At 42.9% G+C, this 25,524-nt stretch overlaps 1 protein-coding gene and 1 long non-coding RNA gene across 3 annotated transcripts in view; one reads left to right on the top strand and one right to left on the bottom strand.

Annotated features, from left to right (window-relative positions):
• Positions 1-10,895: 10,895 nt before the first annotated feature.
• On the bottom strand, positions 10,896-15,736 carry LOC136298529 (uncharacterized). Its single transcript, XR_010723327.1, has 3 exons — positions 15,553-15,736; positions 13,006-13,103; positions 10,896-11,832 (listed from the first exon to the last, which is right to left on the bottom strand). It is a non-coding gene; the product is annotated as an uncharacterized lncRNA (long non-coding RNA).
• A 2,149-nt stretch (positions 15,737-17,885) lies between these two features.
• Positions 17,886-25,524, top strand: part of SULF2 (sulfatase 2) — an 82,772-nt gene continuing 75,133 nt past the window's right edge. Inside the window, exons 1-3 of one of the 2 annotated variants that reach the window (XM_066199301.1) lie at positions 17,886-17,956; positions 18,250-18,352; positions 24,165-24,244. The gene's annotated coding sequence lies outside the window, so the exon portion shown is untranslated. Of the gene's footprint in view, positions 17,957-18,249; positions 18,353-24,164; positions 24,271-25,524 lie in introns of both variants that reach the window. The other variant, XM_066199300.1, reaches the window with a different exon arrangement.

Raw genomic sequence — 25,524 nt, 5'->3', positions numbered from 1 at the left:
ATTAACAAGTCCCCTGGTATGATAATGATAGGTGAATTCAAATTGGAAAGGGGATCGCGGCCAACCCCACTGAACCACGAATGCAGACACATCACTGTGAGCTGGGCGGTGCTGAGACCTCAGCCAGTCACGTCTGGAAGCACGGGAAATTTGAAACGCCTATAAAAGGGACTCCCAAGGATGAACTTCGGCTCCTGCTGCGTGAACTCAGTGTGTTCCTGTTGTTGTCCTGTCTCCAACATCAGCGACAGACTGGGCCCATCTATTTCTTCCAATGTTGCTGCCTGCGGCTGGAAGGAAAATGTGACTTGTGCTCCAGATTCCCTCCCCAGTTGTCCCAAGGCGCTGAAGACATCTTGATTAACTCTGGAATGCGCATTGTGGTTTTATCACCACCCGCAAGGAAAAGCAGTTACAGGCAATAGTCCAAGGGCCGTCCAAGATCAGGAAGTTTCCCAGTGATGTCCTTAACCTAGGTTTGGGAAAGCAGCGGACTTCCCCAGGAGGAGGGTCTGGCATTTGGATCCTCTATTCCTCTCAGAAGGGGAAGAGTCACCTACAAGTATAACCTACCTTTCTTTTGACCAAGTCACAGAGTTTGGTCCTTCTGCCTCTGGCAACACCTCTGGTGCAGATGGGCCATCACCATCCCGTGTATTGACCGGCCTCCCACATCCAGAGCTTCAGTGTCCTGAAGTGTCATCCTGGCCCTGGCAGAGGACACGGCTCGGCGCTGAGGGGAGACATCCCCCAGAGCACTGCGGCCAGCGAGGACACGGCTCGGCGCTGAGGGGAGACATGGACCCAGAGCATTGCGGCCAGCGAGGACACGGCTCGGCGCTGAGGGGAGACATCCCCCAGGGCATTGCGGCCAGCGAGGACACGCCTCGGCGCTGAGGGGAGACATGGGCCCAGGGCACTGCGGCCAGCGAGGACACGGCTCGGCGCTGAGGGGAGACATGGGCCCAGAGCACTGCGGCCAGCGAGGACACGGCTCGGCGCTGAGGGGAGACATGGGCCCAGGGCACTGCGGCCAGCGAGGACACGGCTCGGCGCTGAGGGGAGACATGGGCCCAGAGCACTGCGGCCAGCGAGGACACGGCTCGGCGCTGAGGGGAGACATGGGCCCAGAGCATTGCGGCCAGCGAGGACACGGCTCGGCGCTGAGGGGAGACATGGGCCCAGGGCACTGCGGCCAGCGAGGACACGGCTCGGCGCTGAGGGGAGACATGGGCCCAGAGCATTGCGGCCAGCGAGGACACGGCTCGGCGCTGAGGGGAGACATGGGCCCAGAGCACTGCGGCCAGCGAGGACACGGCTCGGCGCTGAGGGGAGACATGGGCCCAGAGCATTGCGGCCAGCGAGGACACGGCTCGGCGCTGAGGGGAGACATCCCCCAGAGCACTGCGGCCAGCGAGGACACGGCTCGGCGCTGAGGGGAGACATGGGCCCAGAGCACTGCGGCCAGCGAGGACACGGCTCGGCGCTGAGGGGAGACATGGGCCCAGAGCACTGCGGCCAGCGAGGACACGGCTCGGCGCTGAGGGGAGACATGGGCCCAGGGCACTGCGGCCAGCGAGGACACGGCTCGGCGCTGAGGGGAGACATGGGCCCAGGGCACTGCGGCCAGCGAGGACACGGCTCGGCGCTGAGGGGAGACATGGGCCCAGAGCATTGCGGCCAGCGAGGACACGGCTCGGCGCTGAGGGGAGACATCCCCCAGGGCACTGCGGCCAGCGAGGACACGGCTCGGCGCTGAGGGGAGACATGGGCCCAGAGCACTGCGGCCAGCGAGGACACGGCTCGGCGCTGAGGGGAGACATCCCCCAGAGCACTGCGGCCAGCGAGGACACGGCTCGGCGCTGAGGGGAGACATGGGCCCAGAGCACTGCGGCCAGCGAGGACACGGCTCGGCGCTGAGGGGAGACATGGGCCCAGAGCACTGCGGCCAGCGAGGACACGGCTCGGCGCTGAGGGGAGACATCCCCCAGAGCACTGCGGCCAGCGAGGACACGGCTCGGCGCTGAGGGGAGACATCCCCCAGAGCACTGCGGCCAGCGAGGACACGGCTCGGCGCTGAGGGGAGACATGGGCCCAGAGCATTGCGGCCAGCGAGGACACGGCTCGGCGCTGAGGGGAGACATCCCCCAGGGCATTGCGGCCAGCGAGGACACGGCTCGGCGCTGAGGGGAGACATCCCCCAGAGCACTGCGGCCAGCGAGGACACGGCTCGGCGCTGAGGGGAGACATGGGCCCAGAGCACTGCGGCCAGCGAGGACACGGCTCGGCGCTGAGGGGAGACATGGGCCCAGAGCACTGCGGCCAGCGAGGACACGGCTCGGCGCTGAGGGGAGACATGGGCCCAGAGCACTGCGGCCAGCGAGGACACGGCTCGGCGCTGAGGGGAGACATCCCCCAGAGCACTGCGGCCAGCGAGGACACGGCTCGGCGCTGAGGGGAGACATCCCCCAGGGCACTGCGGCCAGCGAGGACACGGCTCGGCGCTGAGGGGAGACATCCCCCAGGCACTGCGGCCAGCGAGGACACGGCTCGGCGCTGAGGGGACGGACGATGCCGCAGCCGGTCGCCCCCTCGGTCGCCCCCTCGGCGCTCCCGGTCAGACCTCGCGGGGTGCGCGGGCTCCTCTCGCGAGAGCTGCCGTGAGGGGAGGTGCGCGCGCTCCCCGCTCGGGTGGTGTGTTTGCCCGTCCCTTATCTTTCCATACTTTCAATATTTATTTTATAAAAGCTCTCTTTCGTTGCTGGAATCCAGAATATATTCATTTACAATGATTCAGCAGTAGAAATAAGTTCCTGTGTCTTCCTTTCTCCCTGTGATACATCCACCCATTTCCGTATTGTGTGTGTGTGTCATCCTTTGGTTTTAATTTTCCAATGTGTTCTAGTGCACTATTGTCACTTAATGATGACGCAACAATATAATCTTAGGATCATGCTTGACAGGCAAATGCTTCTTTGCTCTAAATCAACACATCACCAACAATAAATTAACCTACTGCGTGTACTGTAAGGGGTGTGGGGTGTAATTACTAAGAATCTGTCGAAACCTCTGTCTGAGGCCCTTTCCCCACCCACCCCTTCCTACTCTATCCCCTGGGAAAATAACCTACTCAAATATGAAGGGATTCTCTCAGGTAACAGGAGTGGACTTCACTCTTTCGGTTTTATCTTCAGCAATAATTAAGATTTAAATTAACTTTAGAGTGTACAAATATTATTCCTGTGACCCTTTGGGAGCAGCACACACATCCCCTGAAAACTGCACTCCCAAAATTCAAGATTTACTTTGTAGCACGATGCTTCCTTCAGGACAAAATGCCTTAGCATTCTCCCTGCTCTGCTGCTGAAGGATAGCTATTCCTAGAAGATTCAGCTCTGTAAGATAAGTGTTAACACGTTCTTTCTGCAGGTCTCCGGGGCCTGAAGTTTGAATTTAATGTGAACTGAATAAAATCATTTGCTTTTTATCACCATGGTCCATGAACTGTAGTTTGAGGCCAATATGTGACTCTAAGGTAAATTAGTTTAGCTCCAACTCCCTAATCCCTGGATAAGATCATAAAATCACCACACCTCACTCAGTACTGTTTAGCAGAAAATGCCTGCCTCTCTAGTAATATGAAAACTCTGAATTGTAGTCCCCGGCTTCACAAAGATGATGGCTCTCTCAGGTTCAGGTGAAGGATGTGACTGTGTATGGAGAGGAGGGAGTGCAGCCCACACAGCAGGGTAACCTCCATTTCACATTGATGTTTGACTTCTGGAAATATAGTCAGGAAATCTACTTTAGAAACAATGAACCACTCTCTTGCCTACTCTTTCTCTCATAAACAACAGCATACACATGCTTTTATACCTAATCCTTCTTAGTTAAAACTCTTGCTCTGCCTTAGGTACATTCATTTGAAAATTAGAGCCAACCTCTCTAGTGTGTATTTCAGTTCAGAGGTAAAATATTTGTAATACCCACCAGCACTTACACAGGAAGTGATCTTAGCTCTGCTGAAGTGGTTTCTTCTGCATTTGGTTATGGGATGGGGGACAGACACAAGGATTTTTTTTATTTGCTTAGTTTTTGCATAGCAAGGACTGACTTGGTCCTGGATGAAACTTCAATGCCACCAAAGTTGTGCCAGGGATGTATTTGGATCCCAAATACATCAAATCTGAAGTGCCAAGGAACAACATCAGTATTCAGCTCAAATATGGCAACTGAACACAAACACAGGGGAATAAGGAATATTTTCTTTCAAATGCAAATCTACATGTAGCAAGTAAAGTTTTGTCATCTGACAAGAGGTCTCACAAGCCATTCAGTGCATTTTCGCAGTAGTAAGTGGCTAATTTTCCTGCACTGCCTTTGGAGCCAGTTTGGGCCTATATTTGTAGGGATAAGAGGACAGTGCATGCTTAGTGCCTAACGGGACTGGAAATAGCAGCAACGCTGCCATTCATTCCCCGCTGTTTTCAGTGGGACCCAAACAAGAAAAGGCAAAGTACTGAGCATGCCAGGCTATTTGTCTGTGGGCAGGACTAGGCTGTGGTGCTTGGTGATACTGCTGCAGAGTTTGTAATAGACAAAATGTTGAGAAGAAGTAATTATTTTAATGGTACAATATTGCTGGAAGATTAAGTGAATAATGAAGTTAATATGATTTAATCTTGCTGTGACACATATGCTAATGAAATTATCATAGCCAACAGGTTTACTCTGAGTTTGCCATGAGATTATGCATGCTATACATATAATAATGAATATATAATCAGCACCAAGAAAGAATGGGTTCTAAAGAATTACTTTTTACAACTGTTCCCTATGGTCAATGCAGCAATGCCTGTTGTATATTCTGTTTCAGACGAATTGTAGTGGGAGTAGGAAAGCTTATGTGTTTTGATTCTTCCAATGAAGACAGCTCCTCTCTATCTGGATTTGGCAGAAATTCCACTGCCTTATAGTAATTTATGCAATATTGTTCCCAGAGACAAGCCGTGTAACATCATTCACAGCCGCAGGAAACTCGAGAGTTACAATTAAGGGCAACAGGCATAGTGAAGTATCATGTTTGCAGTGTGCTGCACACTCAGTGCTCTTTGCTAGAGGGTAGTTAATATCCTCCTGGCTCTGAGTTCTGGCAGCTTCTTAACTCAGCAGCAGCACGGTGTGAATGTAGACAACTCAGCCTCATGCTATGCCTGAGCTGAAATATCTTCACAGGACCTGGAACCTGTGGAAACCCAACAATTGATCATAGAGCTTAGCCCCAGAGGCTTAGAGGTGGTTCCATGGCATGGGGTATATTTACACGGCATCCCTACATTTTCTGTGGCAGCCAAACGATCCAAATGTTTCCATACCTAAGGGGGATCCTGTTCTCCAGCAGGTAAGACGTTAACTCTGGAAAGATCTAAGTGCCAAACCCAATTCTATTCTGTTACAGACTGATCCAAAGGCTCCTGAGGCTACTGATCTCTTCTTATTTTGCATTATTAGAGCCCAGTATTTGTTCAACTCCCCCTGAATGGCCTGGTGGACAGAAGTGGATAACAAGAAATCACCTCCAACATAGACGGGGTGAAATGAACTGCAGCATACTGATGAGGGGTTTGATGGCTCAGGCACCTACTGCTCCGTAACGACGTGGTAAGAGCAAATTACCAGACGTACCACAGTGACAAACGTGCTCATTAGCAGAGGCTGTTGTTTTGCCAGGGAAGACAGCCACTTCAAAAGCATGATTCTTCATGCTAGAAGACAGTCACAGCGGCTTTTGCTTTTTCAGATTTCCAAATTAGTATACGTATTTGTCATGTCAGGCTTCTACATCTGTTTAAATGTTGCAAACATTTATGACTATTAATTATTATTTGTTCCAGAAGAGCTGTAAATCAGTTACTTAGGAACCTGTCATCATATTTATATTGTCTAAGGGAAAATCTAAACCACAACAGAATATGAAAACAAGCTAAAATTTAGTCTGCAATCACTATTTATAGATACATAAATTAGTGCAACCAGTCACTATTTACAAATACATAAATTGGTGCACACATAGGTTTCACATAACATAAGGTAATTTTTTCTTACTGGTTACGTTTTGACCTAAAAAATAAAAAAGAGGCAAAAGATCTATTGTGATCCCATTCCATTAACAGTTAGGCAAAGCGCAGATTAGATGGGCCAGGGTTGGGCTCAGCTCAAAGAAGCCACCAGCTTTAGGAGTCTTGAATTCAGCAAGCTGAGAATGACAGAGAATAAACCCCTAAAATCAGCAATAAAAATAAATTACCCATAACTAAATTACATACTGACAAATAATAAGGACTCAACGGGCAAATATTTAACATTGGAGCTTTCCTTCTTATACACCTTCTTCCAATAGTCGTAAGATAATAATTTCAGTGTTTTATGAATGCAAATGGTCTTTTCTCCATACTCAGTTAATTTTATCTCTAAACAATGATGTCTCTTCATTGATTCACATTACATAACCTGGATCATTCATACACTCCACCTAGCAATACCTACAATTTATATTCTTCTCTCACAGTGTGAGGAGAATGGAGCAAATATAAATTGGCAGCACAAGTGTAACAAAAGGTCCTTTAAAATCTTTTGTCTTACTTTGCCCCTTCTGTAGATATGAAGTATTAAAAAGACATGATGCCAAAATGCTCACCTTAGCCAAGTGTTGCTTTCATTACCATTCTAGGTTCCCAAAGTTTTGTCCATGAACACAAGTCCTCCTGGGTTTTAACCTTTCTCACTGAAGAAAGTTCATAATTAGTTAGTTAATGTTAGTCACTGGGTGCAAAAAAAAAAAAAAAAAAAATTAGCAGTGCCTTTAGTAAGTGGCAGTCTTAGAAAGTTAACACTAAGTAATGTTATTTCAGTGCACTGGAGGAAATTACTTGTATAAGGGACACACTTGTAATTGTCTAACACCAAAATGCAAATTCCTCAAACATGGAGAGTGGTGAAGGAGGCAAAGTCAGCCCCCAAACAGAAATAAATTCCACTACACAATGTAGGTGGCTTTTTGAATTTAAATTGCTTTTGATGGATACTTGCTCACTCCTCTTCTGTTAATTTTTTTAATTATAACTTGCATTCATTAAATTTTAACATTATCAGAGAAGGCTGAAAACACTTCCAAAGCATCCATGCAGCTGACACATAACAACCAAACGCCTCAAATTTTACACATTGCTTCATGAGAAGTATCTGCCTATAGATTTGACATCGCTTTTTTCCATTTTCAAGCAAATGGAATAATGTGGGCCATGTGACTTAAAATAAGGGCTCATTCCCTCTCTCACACATCTTACCCTTTAAAGATTAGTTTGACTCACGTGTGTTAGCGATGAGTGATGCGATGGCTGGCTCTCATAATTAAGGGATGACTATTACGTGTGTGTTAAGAGTTTTGTAGGTGTCCAGTTATTATGGTATGTCCTCCCACAGTCCTGTTCCCGTCCCCCTGGTATTGTTGTCACTGGGGGGCACTCGGGGGAGGGCTGGCTCCTGGCTGAGAGGCGCAGCAGGGCAACACCTGAGCTGCAGCCAAGATGTGCCAAAGTGACGTCCCCAGTGCGCGGCGGAGAAGAGCTGACTGACGGGCCTCGGGAGGGGCCAGGGGTACCCGATGCAGCTCCAGGGGTGTAAAAGGCCGAGCAGCCGTTTTGTGGGCGAGCACTGGCAGTTTAGTTCCATGCTCCCAGTGCTGTTATTTTTCCTTATTCAGTCCTTTGCTGTATTTTGTTAAGGTTTAATAAACCTTTGAAATTTTATAAGTGAGCATCGTTTCTCACACGTACAACCAAAACCAATGTATAGAATATGAATGAAGCATAGCTGAAGTTAACAACTGCCTTCTCTTCCTTGGGGCCAAGGTTCCAGATCAGTGGCCATCAATCCCCAGGAAGTGCCTGGTTCCTGCAGTCGGTATTGCACCACTGAAAGGATGGCAACCAACATAGTAGAAAACATAAAACCTTCTACTGAGAATGCACGAAATACAGGCTCCCACTGAGGAACTCTTTCCTTCCATATGCTCAGATCAGGAGTTGAACACAACCTGGGAGGGGAAATAAATCTGAGGATAAAAAGAGGTTCAACAGCAAACCAGCAGGTCACAAATAAAATCCCCCCACAAATGCCAACCCGTTTTGTTTTTCTCTCTTTCTTTCCTTTTTTTATCCTTTTTTTTTCTTTCTTTTTATCATTATTCACTCTGACATGAATCCTAATTAAAATTTTACAGAGTGTGTCTTTTAATTAGCCGTGGCTGGAGTGGTGAAAGCTATCAATATTTAGCAGGATAATTGTACAAAATTACTTTTCAAAAATGAACAGCAGGCATGAATCCACTCAGCAGCAGGGGGTTATTCAGCCACACACTGCGCAAGATGGGGTGCCTCAGATAATGTGTGAGAGATAATAATGCACACAGGGAGGGACACATGCTGCTATATTTTGTGCTTCATTGGTTTTCTGCAAACAGCATTTGGCTCTTGTTGCACTCAGAACATCAGGGTTCACACAACTTTTAAGCTGGTTATTTTTTATCTTTATGTTGTTGATTTATTTTAACTTAAATACAAGGATGCGTTTAATAACAATGCCCACAAACAAGCCACTGAGACACAGCTCCAAGTAAGACTTAAGTTTGTACGCTATATACTTTGCAGATGCTAGCAATGAACAAGGTCAAGAACAGAGGTCTCCTTCCTTCCTTCTGTTTTTTTTAATCAAAAAGAGAAGAAAAAACTTTGCCCATCCTAGCAGAATACAAAGCAGTTAATTAATTTCTGGTTTGCAAATCCATGGTGTAAATGTACTCAGCTGTATTTTAAAATAGATTTGTAACAGTTCACTTCTCACACAATCTTTCTCTCCTTTCTTTTGCAAAAGAACCAGGAAAGTGGATTTGCAGCATTTTGTGCTTGCTATTGACTTTTGGCACATTAAAAAAAACCCCAAAAACAGGGAACACCTGCAAACGTTTCCTGTAGGCGCGAAGGAAACATTCAGTAACCTCACCGAATGGGGTTCCCAGGCAGTTACTCACAAGCAAGCAGTCTGTGGGACAAAGGCCTTAAGAAACTGCATCCAAGAGAAAGAACACAAATCCCGACACACAAATTCCCTACAGAGAGCCAGATGCAAGGCCCAAATGAGAGCAGTAGCAGAGGGCACAGGCAGGTGAAATGTATGCAAGAAGCAGCTCTTTAATTTTAGAATATATGAAAGAGCACGTGTCTTGCTTTACCATCACAACAAAGAGAATTCCCTCAGTTCCAGGTAATTCCCTCATCTCCTGCAGCTAGGCAGGTAGAGCAGTGACCTTGCATAAATCTAGTTAATAGCAGGAAAAGAATAAGCGAATTCAAGGATTCTGTTTCTTTTAGCAAACCTTCTCTTTTTTTGTCCACTTATTAGTATTTTGCTTTTCTTTTGTCCTCCCATGCCATTCTTTTCATATGGATTTTTGAATTCTGTGCTTTTAACTGTCTCTCAAATTACTAGGTGCATATTAAGGTTAGAATAAATGAGTGCAATGGAACATGCAATGTCCAAATAAATCCACTGCAAATCACATCACCCGTATTTCAGAAGAAAATGTGCCTGAACTCTTTTAAAGTATCTAACAACACAACTTTTAAAGTATCTGACACAACACAGCACTTTTGTGTTGCCTCCAGCAAACACCTAAAGGAATCTGATGATTTTATAGGTAATAAATAAAACGTGGATTTCTTGGATTATGAAGCTAGTCTATGTGCTTATTGTTTTTACAACAGCACAAACTTCTAAGCAATAAAAGGATCCTGTTGCATATGGGGGAAAAACAAAACCTAGGGGAGGTGGGAGAAAGAATTGAAAATCCTACACAAAATTTTATTCTTCTAACACAGAAGAACATGCACAAATTCTCCAACAGAAGTTCACAGTTGTATTTGGTACAACTGGGGTGTTTTCTTTAATGATATTTGAGAATGAAAGTACATAAATTTATTATAAGGAATAAACAACATGTACATTGAACAAATAGAGGTTGCCTTGGATTGAGTGAGTCTTACATGCCATGATGATACTGAGGAACAGCCCCTAGGAGATTTCTGGCAATTAGTTATCCTGAGCCTTTCGTTTTTCTCAAAAGACTGTATCCAGATATATACATAACTCACTCAAATAACAGAGGAACTGGAAGACCAGACATAGGAACTCTAGAGTGGAGTGGACTTAAAAGCAACAGTCAGTACAGCAATCTGTGCTGCTCTTTCCCAGAAAGTAGGACAGGTCATCTGCAAAAGCTTTTAAATTATGCTTCACGTATGTTACTCTGTATTACCCAACATTAAAAAGGCATACCATGTGCTACACAAAGAGGAAGGGCTGACTTTTAGATTAATTCTTCAAATAATAAAAGAAGGTAAAATATAAGTGCATATGCAACCAGTCCTATTTTCCAGGTTCACTATTGGGTTATATGACCACACTTGTTAGAAATTTCCACTACAGCCTTACTTTAACAGCTGCTGATAAAAACTGAGAGCTGACTTTTGAGTTTTACAATCAAACAGAACAAAATATAAAATTGGTGATTTGTTTATATATGCCTATTCGTTTTTTTTCCACACTATTTGCCTGTTGTAATCACACATCAGCTGCAAATAAAAAGAATGTAATACAATTTGTGAGAAATTGTCCTTCACATTCAGTTCTCTCATGCATTGTGCTAAGAAATAGGTTAAATAAACATAAAACCAGTGTGATCAAGCAATGGGATGAAAGTTCAAATGATAACTAGCTCTCAGCAGAAATAAAATGAATTTAGGAAATATTATGATTTATTGTTGATGATTAAAAGAAAATCTAGAAAGCCTCACAAACATGTAACTGCCCAGAAAAATCAAACCCAGAAAATAACCCTGCCATCAAATGGCAGGAAATAATTTGAATTTCTTTCTAAATCATTACTGCTTTATTTAATGTTACTCTTCAATCCCATTGCACTGCCTTTGCTTGTTATCTTGTATAATTCAGTAGCCAAAACCCCATGATTCATGTATTTTAGGGCCAAACCTGAATGTGTGGATGTCAAAATTCTTGTCTTGGGAGGTCTTTGTTTCCAAACACTTTCAGGTTGCAAACAACACATGACAATTTTATATATTCTGCAGTTATTCTTTGTTATACCATCACAGTACAGAAATAAACATTAATACAAATCTTTATAAATATTTAAGTTTACATTCTACATTCTGTCTGTAAAGATCATGATCCTTACAGCTGCTGTTCCAAGCATGTTAAACCATCTTTTGCTATATAACTTTTGGGGAATAATTTGTGTGATACCATATATTGAAAAAGGACACTATGTGGTAAAGTCTGCTTAATAAAAAAAGACTCCTGCTTCAATGGACTTTCCTGACAAAATTTCAATCCTTTTGCAAAAACCAGAACCCATTCTTTCGCTCTGGGAAATGTCCATCCACTTCAGCAGGATTTCATCTTAGTGATGAATGGGTTAAAAATCAAACAATGGCCTGGGTATTTATTCCACAGGGTAGTTTCTCTCATAAGAACCATATAATGAAAATCTCTGTGTGGGATCCTCATTAGCTGCTCCTGCTTCCTAGAAGCTGCAGAGCTCAGTCCCTTCCCCCTTCATGCACACATTCAGATTTCTCTGCTCTGTCAATACAAAACTAAAAGGCAAACCCCAAGAATTCATACAATTAATTAGGAGTTGCAGGCATGTGATGTCACTGTCACGGAAGCACATATTTCTTAAATCAGAATTTCTTTCTGTAACAAGAAAACAGTTGAAATTGTTTGTTATTCCTGTGCTTTGTACCAACATGCCAAGCAGCAAGAAGAGCACAGCATGGGACTATACGCTTGCTTTCTACATAAAGGAAGGTTATGTGCAAAGAAGGATGTCTTACTGTGATGTCTCATTTGTGACTAATATCTGTTGTATGCTTCACAATCCAATTTATATCTGAAGCTCTTTGGCTTGAGCCACCACTTGTCCATCCTTCAATAAAAGACATGTTTAGATACATGCATATTGTTCAGGAAAAACCTTTACAACATAAAGTATATATAAGAGTACATTCAGTGCCTATATTTGAGAAGAATAAAATCCAAAAGTAATTTTGCTTTTTGGATACCTGTTCTCTGTTCCCTAGCATAAGAAAGTACTTTCAAGTCAACTGTCTTTGAGACCCTGGAGATTCAAAATCTGTCTGCATTCATACTGACATGTATCTCACTGGTGCAGGCCTGGTTTCAGTCCAGATATTAAGTCAATAAATCCATTTTAGGTTAAATGTAGAAACCGATACAGCAAGTGATGATTTTAAAGACATAGAAAGTCAGAAAAGTAATTTTGTGAGCATGAGTGGGTAGGAGAAGGAACTTGATGATTCTGATCCTTCTGTCAGCACAGCTCCCCCTGCCTTTATATGTAACACATCAAAGGAGAAATCTAGGCTGTTGAAGGAGGCTTTTTTTACCTCTGTGTATCATCTCACACCTCAAGAAAGGCAAAGAGTTACAGCTACTGTCAAGCATGTTCTTTGTGGCTATCCAAAGACATGCTTTCAGCAGCTATCACTCCAGTGCTGCCTCTCTGCACCTGCTCACTCACCCAATCTTTAGGATTGAGCCCAACTGTGTAGAGGAAGGATTGTGTGCTTCCCCAGAACTGAACACAGAACTGATTAATAAATCAGTGGTTGCAAAGCCCTTGGAAACAGAAAAGTGCTCTAAAAGCTACAGATTGTTATTGCTGAACACTTCCCTGTTAGCACTGGAGTTACGATCCATTTCCCTTAATGTGGAAGGAAGGGGATAGGAAACGTGAGATTACAGTTACCACTCACCACAGTTATCAAAGAACATGCAAAAATGCAGTTTGGGGAGCTGTGTTGACACAGAAAGACTCATCTTGGAATCAAATGGACACTGTCTTACCTGCTGAAGTTCAGACAGCTATTTCCTGATGTACTTCTTGTACCTCTTGTTGCTGTTGTTGCTTTTGTGTTTTTCCCCTTCCCCTTACAAACACGGCCCTGTGGGGTAGGAATTGAGCATTCCCCTTACCATCCACTGGCATTTTCAGCAGTTAGCACTGCCAATCCGTGTTTTTGCTTGCTCACTAGTGCCAGCAGCTAAATGACATTTCAACTGGTTTCAGTTCTGCAGCTTCTGAGATGAATTTGTTTGTTTAGGTAAATATGCTACACTAAATCTAGGCTAGGTCTTGCCACATTTGAAATAGCACATTCATTTCCATAAGAGTTCCTGACTCATCACTGGCACATAACCAAAAAAAAAAAAAATCCTAGCTTTTGACACTTTATAAAAAGTGGCAACATTTCCACAAATCTGCTTTGTCTTTATAACAAAGCAACTTCTTTATGACTAAGGCTCCAAGGTATGTTTCTAATTTGTCTCTTCAGGCCCAGGTTGGTTGTTTGTTGTTTGTTTTTTTTTTCCACTGAGAACTTAAAATACAGAAAAAAAGGAAAAGGAGGAGGTGGGTTAAAATTCAAATTTTGTTTTTGCTCGCACATGCTGAGTTCCATTTCTATGGTTTTGGCTGGTTCACTTCAGAGAACAGGCTGCTTCAAGATCTGGAACTGAATCCACGGCCCAAGTTTGCACTATTTGGATCTTAGGGTTTGCTCTTACCTTCACACTAGTATTTAATTACTGATGCTATTAATGTAACTTGATATATCTTTATTTGGAAACAGGAAGTTGGCAAGAACAATCAGATTTGTTGGATTGATTTAAGGTTAATGGATCTTCAAAGACATTAGGGATTAAAAAAATTGATTATAAAAGCTAATGTATATCAATATTTTTAACTCTGCTGAAAGCATCACCCTAATGGATAACATTTTGCTCATCTTTGCATAAAGAAAAGATGGAGAAAGAAAATTACAGCATAACTATATTCAATATGCACACAACCATAAAGGCAAAATTCTTAGGGCAAACATGTAGTGTGGGAATGGCAAGAGATGGGGTTTCCTGAGCTTATTGCATTAATGAACACCACGGAAAACACACCAAAATAGCTTCTGAATAGTTTTCTTAGCGGAACTGGATCCTCATGTCACTGAACTCCCATAACTAGGCACCGCAATAATGTCTCGTGAGGAAAACCAAGTTTTCCAGGAATACAGTGTTTTTCATTGTGAACTCTGAGGAAACCTGTTCATTCTCCATCTTTGGTCTCCTGAACTATAATTGCTTGCAGCTTTACCTCTGCACACAATGTTAATGCATTGCTTTACCAATGAAAAAAAGGCTTATTCTCTAAACAATTCTCACAAAGGATCTTTGATGATTTTAAGATGTTTACTATATTTGACAAAAACACTGGCTAGATTTTAAACCTTATTTTACACTTTATAGACTGCCAAGTGTCTGCTGCTTAGAATGAAAAGGAGAAAATGCTGTTATCCTAGAATCATAGAATGGTTTTTGTTGGCAGGGACCTTACAGATAATTTAGTTCCAGCCCCTCTGCCAGGGGCAGGGACAACTTCCATGTTGCTCAAACACTCTCAGAGATGGGGTATCCACAGCATCTCTGGGCAAACTGTGCCGGTGCCTCACCTCCCTCAGAGGGAAGAATTTCTTCCTAATATGGATCTAATCCTGCCCTCTGTCAGTGGAAAGCCATTCCCCCTTGTCCTGTTACTCCAGCCTCTTGTCCAAAGTCACTCTCCAGCTCTCTTGGAGCCCTTTAAGCAGTGGAAGGGTCTCTAAAGTCTCCCTGGAACCTCCTCTTCTCCAGGCTGAACACCCCCAGTTCTCCCAGTCCGTCTCCAGAGGGGCTCCAGCAGGTCCACAAGCTCCCTGTGCTGGGAGTATCAGAGCTGGATGAGGTACTCAGGTGGAATCCCGCAGGAGTGGTGCAGGAGGAGAATCCCCTCCCTTGACCTGCTGCTCACCCGGCTGTGGGTGCAGCCTGGGGCAGGGCTGGCTTTCTGGACTGCGGCACAGACTGCCACGTGTTATGATGCACAGTGATCCAGTGCCTGGATTCAGATATGTTATTTACTAGCTAATTTTTTATAGCTGCATAAACTCACGAAATACTATTACTAATAAAGCGCCCTTCTTCAAGTCTGACTATCCCAGGTCTCACAGATGACAGAACGATTCACAGGCAAGTTCAGCAAACTGCCCAAGGTCACATGTCAAGGAAGAGGCAAGTAAAAATACAGAAGAAAAACCCTAAATTGATCTTGCCCTAACATCCATAACATACATGCATGGTGTATGCACGCAAAATTCATCATATTATTCATCTATACAAAAAGTAATAAAAGGGTAATTAGCAAGCAGAAAGAATACATATTTTTAAAAGGTAAGCAACTGCCTTTGCTGTAGTAATTTTGTAAATTAAACCACTCAGTAGAGAAATATTAGCTTGAGACTTAAGACATAAGTTTTTATATTTACCAGCATTGTTTATTATAGCAGTGGACTAAGACACACTTACCTGTCTATGCTTTTAGACTTTGCCAAGATCTGTTGCACAATTGAACAAGTTATTTGTATTTTCACTGTGTCAGAGGTCAGTTGTGCGCCTTTATGTAGTTTTATTTCCAACCATCCTCTGTCTTTCACATATGATGACAGCATGCTCTTCACTCAAGTGAAGAGCAATTTTTCATGCATGTATTTGGCACCTAGGTCAATTTGTTTAAGCTGTTAGAAGGAATTCCTATATATTAATAAAATCAATAATAACATTCTTAAAGTAGTTAGACAAAACCTTGCATTAATGTTAGACATAATATCTCACAAAATTATTATGATCAGTCTTGATTAGAATAGATATGGGAATAACTTAGCTTGAGCATAGCTTTGTAAAATTAATGGAAGATTCACTAGCCAATTTATCATTCTGGTCATTGTAACTATATAGAAATCTTCCTTAAAATATCTTGTAATGATAAATTGTCCCTTCAGATTTAGAGGCATTACACATGCATATTGAGGACAAAATTTCATCCATTTGGAGTCTCACAAGAAAGATTGCAATCACTTAATTTTGTGTACCTTTTAGACCTTTTTTTGTAATAATAAGATAAAACTCAGCTGTGTTGAGCCCCTTTAAGGCAAAGATAAAACTTTCTTAGTGGGTGAGAAATAGATCCCATCTTTGAAAGTGTCTATTTGGAGTAACATACTGAACCACTGACAAGCCACGTCATAACAGCATTAGTATAAAATACAGCTGGTTGGCTTCCAGGAATAGTATTTTTTTGTATAATAAAAGGACGTACGATTAATTTAAATGCAAGATTATCCAGTTTATTTTGGCCCTTCGACATTCACCCCACCATAAAATAAAATTGACTGTACCTCAGATCTTCCAGTCCTGGAAATCGTGTCTGGTCCATACTCTGGTTTTAAATCCATAATTCGACACTGTTCTAGTGAGAAATAAGAATCTGACAGTTTCAAAAATGAAAAAGAAAAAAAAAAAAGGACAAAATTAGAACTTATGTTGACCCATTAAAGGTATGCACCTTTTTTCCTTTACACAGCATGAATCTCAAGTTTATTTTCTTAACTTTAAGTTGTTGAAAGCTGAGATAAATTTGCATCTTTTTCTTGACAGGACTTCCTAAAAATATAACTCTGGAACCTGCTGGAATAAAGCTAGTCTTAGTCCCTGGATTTTCTCTGCAGAATCAATAGGAAACATAGGCATCTGGTTAAAATGCATGATCAGAGAGATCTGTAACAAGGACATTATTAATACAAAAAGAGAAGTAAAACAGGAACTATCGCCCTGCTTTTGTGAAATTCTACGTCTGCACTGTGTCTCAGCTACTGTTGCCTGGGGCGGAGACCCGAAATAAAGGACGGGGCACATAGATTGTCCTCACGTTTGTGGGAAAACCCTCCGACTAGGATCGTGAAAGGGGAAAACTCAAACCCGCTAAACAGAGAAAGACACTTGACTCTTTGGGGAGTGCTTGCCCACAGGAGATGTCTAAGTTTAAACACAGACAGATTTTAGCCCTGTTTCGGACACTGGAGCAGGATGAGACGCACTCCACCGTGCAACATTCCATGTGGAGAATTCTAGCTATTGGGTGGGAAGTGCTAACATTTTATCAGGTCGGGACTTTATCGCCTGCACACGTGAGGGAGGATAAGTGCCATCCGCAGCCCTCGCTCCCTGGCAGCCCGCCGCCCTGGCTGCGGCCCCGGCCGTGCTGAGGCGGCTGTCCGGGTGGATTGAGCCCGCCGTGAGGGAGCGGAGCGCCCAGGGACAGCGCCAGCCCTGGCTGCGGCCCCGGCCGTGCTGAGGCGGCTGTCCGGAGCCCGCCGTGAGGGAGCGGAGCGCTCAGGGACAGCGCCAGCCCTGGCTGCGGCCCCGGCCGTGCTGAGGCGGCTGTCCGGAGCCCGCCGTGAGGGAGCGGACCCGAGGGGCAGCGCCAGCCCTGGCTGCGGCCCCGGCCGTGCTGAGGCGGCTGTCCGGAGCCCGCCGTGAGGGAGCGGGCCCGAGGGGCAGCGCCAGCCCCGGGACGGGGCGATTCTGAGGGGGGACGGAGGCGGGGCGCGGCCGCCGCCCCGAGATGCGCAGGGCGGAGAACGCCGTGCGGGGGCTGCGGGCTCCCCGCAGGCTTCCCCCTGCTCGCCGCGCCCGGGCGGGAGCCCCCGGCAACGAGCTGGGGGAGGCGCCTGGCAACAGATGGTTCGAGCCGGCTCCGCTCCTGGTGCGGCCCGCATTGGCCGGCGGCGCGGGAAAGGGCGGGCGGGCGCGCCGCAGTGCCGGCTCCGCGGCGGGAGCGCAGCGCCCACAGCCCGGCTCGCTCGCCTCTCACCGGGGCGCCGAGACCACCTCCGCTCCGGAACGCTGGTCGCCTCTCACGGCTCCGGCACCGGTGAGTGTCCGCCCGGCGGGGCTGCCAGTGGCACCGCATTCGAGCCGGCCGGGGGCGGCGGGGCGGGAGGCCTGAGGGCGGGAGGCCTGAGGGAGCGGGGCCCTGAGGGAGCGGGGCCTGAGGGCGCGGCCGCCGCCCGCGCTCGGGGCCGGGAGCCGGAGCCGCCGCCTCCTCCGGTCTCACGGTGCGCCGGGGGGATTCTCCCCCGGCTGGGAGACGGGATCCGTGCCGGGGGAGTTTGCATCACCTGTAGGTGAGGGGAAAGCCCCGTTCCGCCTTTCCCTGTATTCCAGCTCCATCCATGCAGAGCCACTTGTGAGTAGTTGCCGAGTTTCGGTCCTCGGCGCTCGGTGGGCAGCGGAGGACGGACCGTCAGGTGCGGAGCTGAGATGCAGGGTGAGTGACTTGCCCAAGGTCAGTCTGTGAGGCTGTGGTAAATAACATGCTGTACTAAAAAGATTTCTAGCCCTGTACTGGGCTGTTCAACAGCCCTGCAAGGCACCAGGCATAAATCTGGCTGAGCTGTAAGTAGGACTCTGATTAGCTAATTTTTATTTTTGGTTATTGTTGTTTTGTTTTAAAAATGTGTATGGATGCTAAAGCATGCAGAGGTGCAGCATCTGTGTCATCTCCTTTGTTTTCTCCAACCTTCAGACATGTGAATGAATGCATAAGTGATTATGCTTTTCTGTGACTAATGTTAAATTCAGTAGGAAACTCATGGTAAAAATACTCTGTTATTTCCGAAACTTTTACGATGGCAATAAATTGGTTTTTGGTTTCTTTTCCTATTACTAGCGAATGCCTTCTTATACCATCAGAGGGTTGTTGTGAAAAGCCCTTAAACTGGTTAAGTGGCAGCTGCATTCCAAAATGAATCTGCAGCGTAATAGCTTTTATTCTCAGAGCGTGTGAGATATGAGGCATGGCAGGCCATGCTCTAAGAACTTATGCACTAGAGTATAATGTGGTTGAGTTCTCCAAAGGATAAAACTGGAGTGTTTGACTTGGTGCTAGCTATGTATATATGTATATATATATATATATATATATATATAGCAATTCTCTTTCCTTCTCTCTCTTCTCTCCAAGAATAATTTCAGTGTGTTTGCACAAAGATATTCTGTAGTTTATCTCTGCTAATGTTTAGTGTTTGTTTTGAATTTCTCATTATGTGAAAGTAAAACCTATGAAGATATTTTTTAGATTAAAACTATTATTAAAGAAGTCAAGAGTCAATCCTTTTAATGGACTTTAACTAATACTTGCATTTCATAAAGTGTCCTACAGCACTGAAACCGAAAAGTTAAAATGCGTTGTTCAAAAGCGAAACTGTCCCTGCTACCGTCTCAGTTTACCTTAGCTGCTCCTCTTGGTTTTTTATGGGGATAGGGAAATTGAATATGAGAGAAGTTTGGTAAAATGCTCAAAATCTTAGTGTATGTAGGACAGCTTTATTTTTAATCTCTGTTTGGGAGTTAGGTGAACTCAGTACACTCTTCAACGCAAATAATGGCATTCAAGGTTTCTGATATCACAGGGTTTGCCTAGTGTGGATATTTTGTCATTTGAATTTGGAGGGGTTTGTAGGTGTTTGTTTTAGTCTCATTCAGAAAATAGAGTGTTATTCTCAAATCCTTTATTAGATTTTTTCCCCCTGGACTTGGATATTAAAAAAAAAAAAAAGAAAAAGACACTTTTAATTGTGCTTATGTTTAGCTATATAATATTTGGTGGGGTTTCTTGGTGCGTTGTATTTGTGGTTTTGTCATTGTTGTTTTTTTTTTCTTCAATAGATTCCTTTCAAGGAGTCTTATTTTGGGTAATTTCTAGCTGAAAGTGTTTGTCCATACTGCAGAAACTCATTTGATTAGTTTGCCCTTTCACTGCTAGCTTCTCTGTCATTTCTTTTAAATGAATAGGAAAATGTCTACAGGTTTGTTTTTTTTTTAACCTAAGTCACTGATATTATTTCATTAAACAGAATGTTAAGTTGTAATGGATGATGTTTTGCTCTGGCTGTGTTTTGTTTTTAAGTCTGTGTCTTTCACTATTGTGACTCCTTTTGTATGAGGATCTCAGGTTGGAAGAGTTATGGTTGCTTATCTGTAAACAGTAATTCAAACAGACTTCGTGATATCAAATTTGCAAATATAACTGTGTAATAGAAATATGCATTTTTTGAGATGGTAGAGTTAATATCTAATCTCAAAAAACTCTACAGCTTGGTGCAAATTTATATTTTACCTTCCCTTCAAAATTGTTTTTAGAAATAATTAATTTGAATGCCAGATATCTCTAACTTACTTCTTTGTAGATAGCATAAAATGATTTAAATATTTTTCAAGTAGTTGTAATTCCTCACAATACTTTTTTCCTCTTAACATACTTCCTTTGGCCATCTGAAGATGTTGTCTTACTGTGAAATTTAGAATTGAGTGAAAGTAAAATCACAAACTTCTACAAATCCATCAGAAAGTCTGTAATGTGACAGTTCTGATAATCTCCGTAACTGTGTCATTGACTACCACTCTGCAGCTGGGCAGATTAAATTGCTGTATATAAGAACTTGTGGTTTTGAGTAGTGTTTGGGAAAGGAAGATTGTGCGCCTAAAAAGATGCTGTGCCAGAAGTTGATATTGTGTTCAGTCTGGAAACTGAATAAGAAAAATACATTATGGGTTTTTGGTATGGGGAAGTCCTGATCAAAAGACCTGAATCAATTATGTAAGTTTTCTTCGATCTGCTTATAGATTTAATATTTTTCTTCTGGATTCTGTCTTTGTTGTTGAAGTACTAACAGTGTGAAGTTCTTTGTGCATCTTTTTTTTGCAGTGTTATCCCTGCATGTTACCCCAGAGTTTCTGCCTTTCAGTGGACAGAAAGAACACAACTGAAAAAGGGCAGGAGTGTGTTTTAGGGTGGGGTTTTGTAGAATCCTAGACTCATACATTTTACTTCTGTGACTGAAATATGCAGTCTGGGAAATCACAGGCTGCTTCTAAGGAAACTTAAGGTACCCAAATCCTAAGAACTAAAGTTTCAATACTTCAACAACAAATACTTGGTCGGTGCATGATAAGAGGACTAGTACTTAATTTTTTATTTTCCCTTATATTAGTGTACAGCATCGTTTGAAGGGCTTCCTAAATAACTGGACTCCTTTATGTCATCCATTCTTTATCAGAGGGAGAAGTAGTCAGTGTGGAAGACTGGAGTGGTTCAGAGAAAAATTATATGTTTCTGTTTTTAGGAAGTTTTTTTCATAGGTAATATATACAGAGACAAATTACTGCTCAAAATGTTACTTAGTTGTGCATACGGAAGGGTGAGACAGTATGGTTCCATCAAAGACAACACTGCAATGTGTCTTCTGCCTTCTAATTCACTGGGTAAATCTTCATCCCTTGTTGGACATCTAGCACTATCATGGTGCAGTGGGGTCTGTGGTCCAGTTGGGGTCTTCCAACTGCTCCAGATCCGAGCACCCTGAGGGAAGTGGAGGCATCTGTAAGGGTAGATAAATGAGTTCTAGCTAGTACATCTAAATCCCTATCTGATCATCTGTCTTTAATCACACGTCTGATAGTCTAACTGTAAGATCAAAGCAATCATTAAAAATTTTATTGCATTATCTTGCCTGTGATATTTGCATGGGTTATCTTCCCGGTGCAGTCTGCTGGAGAGCAGACTTGCAACCAGCCAACCTTAGATACAATACAAGACCCTGTAGGTTCTGTAGCTGTTCACAGTATGACATTAATGGTGTTAAATTAGCAACATCAGCAATATTAATTCATCTTTTTATTCAGACTGTGACATTTGTTTGGTAAAACAATCATTAAACATTTGCAAACATTCTGTGTGCAGTAAAGATCTTGGGGCCCTGACAAATGAGAAAATTACAGGTTGTAGAAAAATGTAAATATTCTTCTGGAAGCTGTTCTATGGCAAGACAAATATGTTCCCCTCTAAGCAACAGAGGATTCATTTTCACCTCTGTAAAATAGCTGGCGACTGTTTTACGTGCTTAATACGTGTGTTGGTGTCTTCCTTTCGTTCAGGCACTGCTGTTGAATTGGGATTTGTCCTGAGTTTGTTAGGCAAGTAGTCCAGCACTTCACTGTGGAAAAGTGTTGTAGTCTCAGTTTGCTTCTCTTGTAATCTTCTGGAAAATGTTGATACGGTCTTATGTTTTTAACAGTTCTAGTTCACTTGTTAGGCCCTCTTCCATCAGATGGCTGCATGTAACACCAACTTACATGTTTAATTGGTGAATGCATTAACCATGGCTTTAGGAAAGGCCTTTAGGGAAAGGCTTAATCTAGTTTCAGATAATACTTGTGACTTTTACTCTTCCTGTCTCTAGCAGAGGAAGGATTTGTAGTGTTGCGTTGGAGTACTAACATCGCTAGGTACAGACCATAAAAGCTTCAACAATGTGATGCATTTAGAGTAGCTTATTACCTAGTACAGTTTTAAGTATATTTTATAGCTTCTGCACCAATGTTCTAAAGTGTGACTGACTACTATATTTCAGCCAGTGCCATTTATCTCATTAAAGGTACAGCTGAAGTTACTGTGCTGTCAAACAATGAAACTAAACTGTGAGTTCATCCTGCTTTTATCTTGTAATGTGGCTGCAGTTGGAAAAGAACCAGACAGCCTTGATAGTCATTTTCAAAATTACAGAAACAATTTTCAGATACCCCAAATTTTTTTTGCCAGTCTTTGCAAGAATGGAGATGTTGCAAGCAGTTAAAAGAACAGTTACAATGAATTTTAAAAAGATTAAGAATTACTGGAAGATTTAACTGGTAACTATCAAAAATATTCCCTGACTGCTGTGGTGGATAAAGCTAAGTTAGTCCCTTCCTTTAATTACATGTGTGAGGAAATTTAATGGGGACTATGTAGTAAGGAAATTTTATGTCAGAAGCAGAGAAGCTATTAACACTAAATTTGAGCTCTTGATTTATATGTTAGTGTATACTAAGCAGCTTCATCCTCATCAGCTAGTGTGTAGTTAGATGCCAATCTGCATTTCTAAATAAACACTTTAGGCAGCCTCTTAGAGCAAGATGGTTGGTGTTGAGCACCTGACATCCTTTGGAAACCACTGTTGCAAAGTGGTTTTGATTTAAAACAGACCTAAACCAAGGTCAGAATTTTTCAGTGTGCTGATTATCCTTATAGACATGTGTGCATAGCAACATGAACTTAAATATCTTGTTGGCACCGGTGTGTAGCACATATGTCACTAATCCTAAGGAATGCAGTGTAGTTATGGGGTGTAGTGTTAAACAAAATTTTCAGTTGTGCTTTTGAATTAAAAAAAATTCCCCAAACCAAACCTGAAATAAAATTTGAAAGCATCATAGGTAAGGGCAGTTAAATGTCTTTCAAACGTCTGCTCTCAGTGTTTAAAAAATCTGCTCTGGATTTATCTCAGTGACTCAGTTAATTTGACTCTTGATCACAGTCTTAATTTTTATTTTCTGGTGAGAAAAGTCTCACTTACAATTAGCAGATCAGGATTTTGAAATACTGAACCAAAACAGACCGGTTTTTATACTCCTGATTTCTGCTATTTCCTGTCCTTTTTTTATACACTGTGAGAAAATGGACTGTCTAGTTTTGATTTATTTTGCACAACACAAACTAAGCTTATTAAGTTCAAGTCAATTAAAATGAAATATTTGAGTGCATGTCAGCTTCCCAGAAAATTGTATTGTGTAATCCTGCACTTCACTATTCTGACAAGCTGAAGAAATGTTTGCAGTAGAGGAATCAATCAGAAGAAATGAATCATCATCTGTGGGGAGATGGGGGGAGGGGGGAAAGGCAAAAATAGTATCCTCTGTAAATTAATTTACCTTTGAGTGAACTCCTGCTACCTCTAGAAAGGATATAACCCAGAATAGACCGTGATGGTGCAAAACAGTATTCAAATGGGTTGTTGTATTCGCCTTCTGTACTGGGCTGACCCAGGAGGGAAGGGAGGTAGCTTCCTTCGAACCCTTGATCCCAGATTCTGTTCCTGCTTTACAGTAGTCTTAGGAAGGGTGTCTGATTCCTCTGGTTAAATGTATCTCCAGTGTTGCACTGTGTTCTGAAGGAGATAGTCCAAGTTTACTTCTTCTGTTATATTATCTGTCATTAAAGAAAAAAATGTTAAACTTGTTCTATGTTATCTTTCCTTTGTTAGGGTGTATTCTGTAGAAACCACAGAGGAGTTACTGTGCTTCAAGTGGAAACCTCTGGAGAAGATGTCAACTATTCTTTGTGGTAGGAGCCTTAAATGGAGTTCCAAGGTGAAATTACTTACTGCAGATAGGAACTTGTTTTATTTCTGAAGTAGGATTTAATCATGGTATTACAGTAATCCTATTCATGGTGTGTAAGTTGCAGAAAATTCAAGGCTGAGCTAAAAATCGCTTCCAGTACAATGCAGTGTGCTGCAAATTCTTCTGATCTGTCAGACTTTCACTTGAGTACCTTGATTTGTCTTTCCTTCTTTAGAAAAATTTGTGTGACAATTTCGAAGTTAGTCTCTTTAAATGACAGAAAAGACGAGAGAGATCATGCCACAGTAGCCACTTTCCTAGCTATATTCACGTGTACCTAGTTGGGGGCACACCATTATCCATTTCTACCTTACTAAACAGGCCAAGGATGTTGTATATCTGTTTCAAGACTTTATCTGGCGGGGGGAGGTTTATGAGCAATATTATCGTGCATGTACTGAAGGTGGTGAAAACATTCTTTGAGCAATGGAGTACCTCAGTTTGTATCAGCAGAAATTGGAAAATAACTTGGTGTGTGTTTTATTGATGTACTTAAAAAATACCTGTTTAAGAATCTCAAAAGTAAGGATAGTACTGAGCCACTGTAGGTAAGTAACAGCCTGGCCTAATCCAGTATTCTTACTCTCACAGCAAGGCAGTTACAGAGAGCTGTCAAGCCCAGTGTTTTGTCTCTTGTTGCAGCTGATAATAGACACTTTAGCATGTAACAAGAATACAGATGTAAAGAGGGATGATACTGAGAAGCAATTCTACCAGTTGTACTGGGTGTACATGTTGCAATTAGTAACCCTTGATGGAATTTCTTTGCCTATAAATGTATGTTTTCACTAAATTGAATTTGTACTGCTGTTTTAACAATTCTTGGCAATTTATGTTTGGATTGTGCTTTCACAAAAATTCTTGCAGCTTTCTTCTGGGTGGTAGTTTGCAGTTTTGAGCTCTTTGTTGAGTATGGATCAGTAAGGTGATATGAAGAGAAGGGAACTAACTTGAAGATTTGTGTGTAATTATGATTAGAATAAGATTGTTTAGGAAAAAAAGACAGCTGAAAAAGAGAGGAAATTGTTAGAAAAAATGGCAGGTTGAAAGATGACATTTCCAGTGAAAGAAAACACTTAATGGTTATGACTTAGTTTAAGACAAAAGTAAGACTTGTTAATTTAAAACTATATTCTAAGTCCCATGTAAATCTTGTATTCGGAAGCAGAAGCATTTAGAATTGCTCCTCTGATGGCCTATGAATGTGTTTGTATGTTGTGA

The sequence above is a fragment of the Chamaea fasciata genome, unplaced genomic scaffold, assembly GCF_029207755.1.
Source record: "Chamaea fasciata isolate MVZ Bird 193981 ecotype frontalis unplaced genomic scaffold, bChaFas1.0.hap1 SCAF_17, whole genome shotgun sequence".
In the NCBI taxonomy this organism is placed as follows: domain Eukaryota; kingdom Metazoa; phylum Chordata; class Aves; order Passeriformes; family Sylviidae; genus Chamaea; species Chamaea fasciata.
This window is presented reverse-complemented; position numbering and strand designations above follow the sequence as displayed.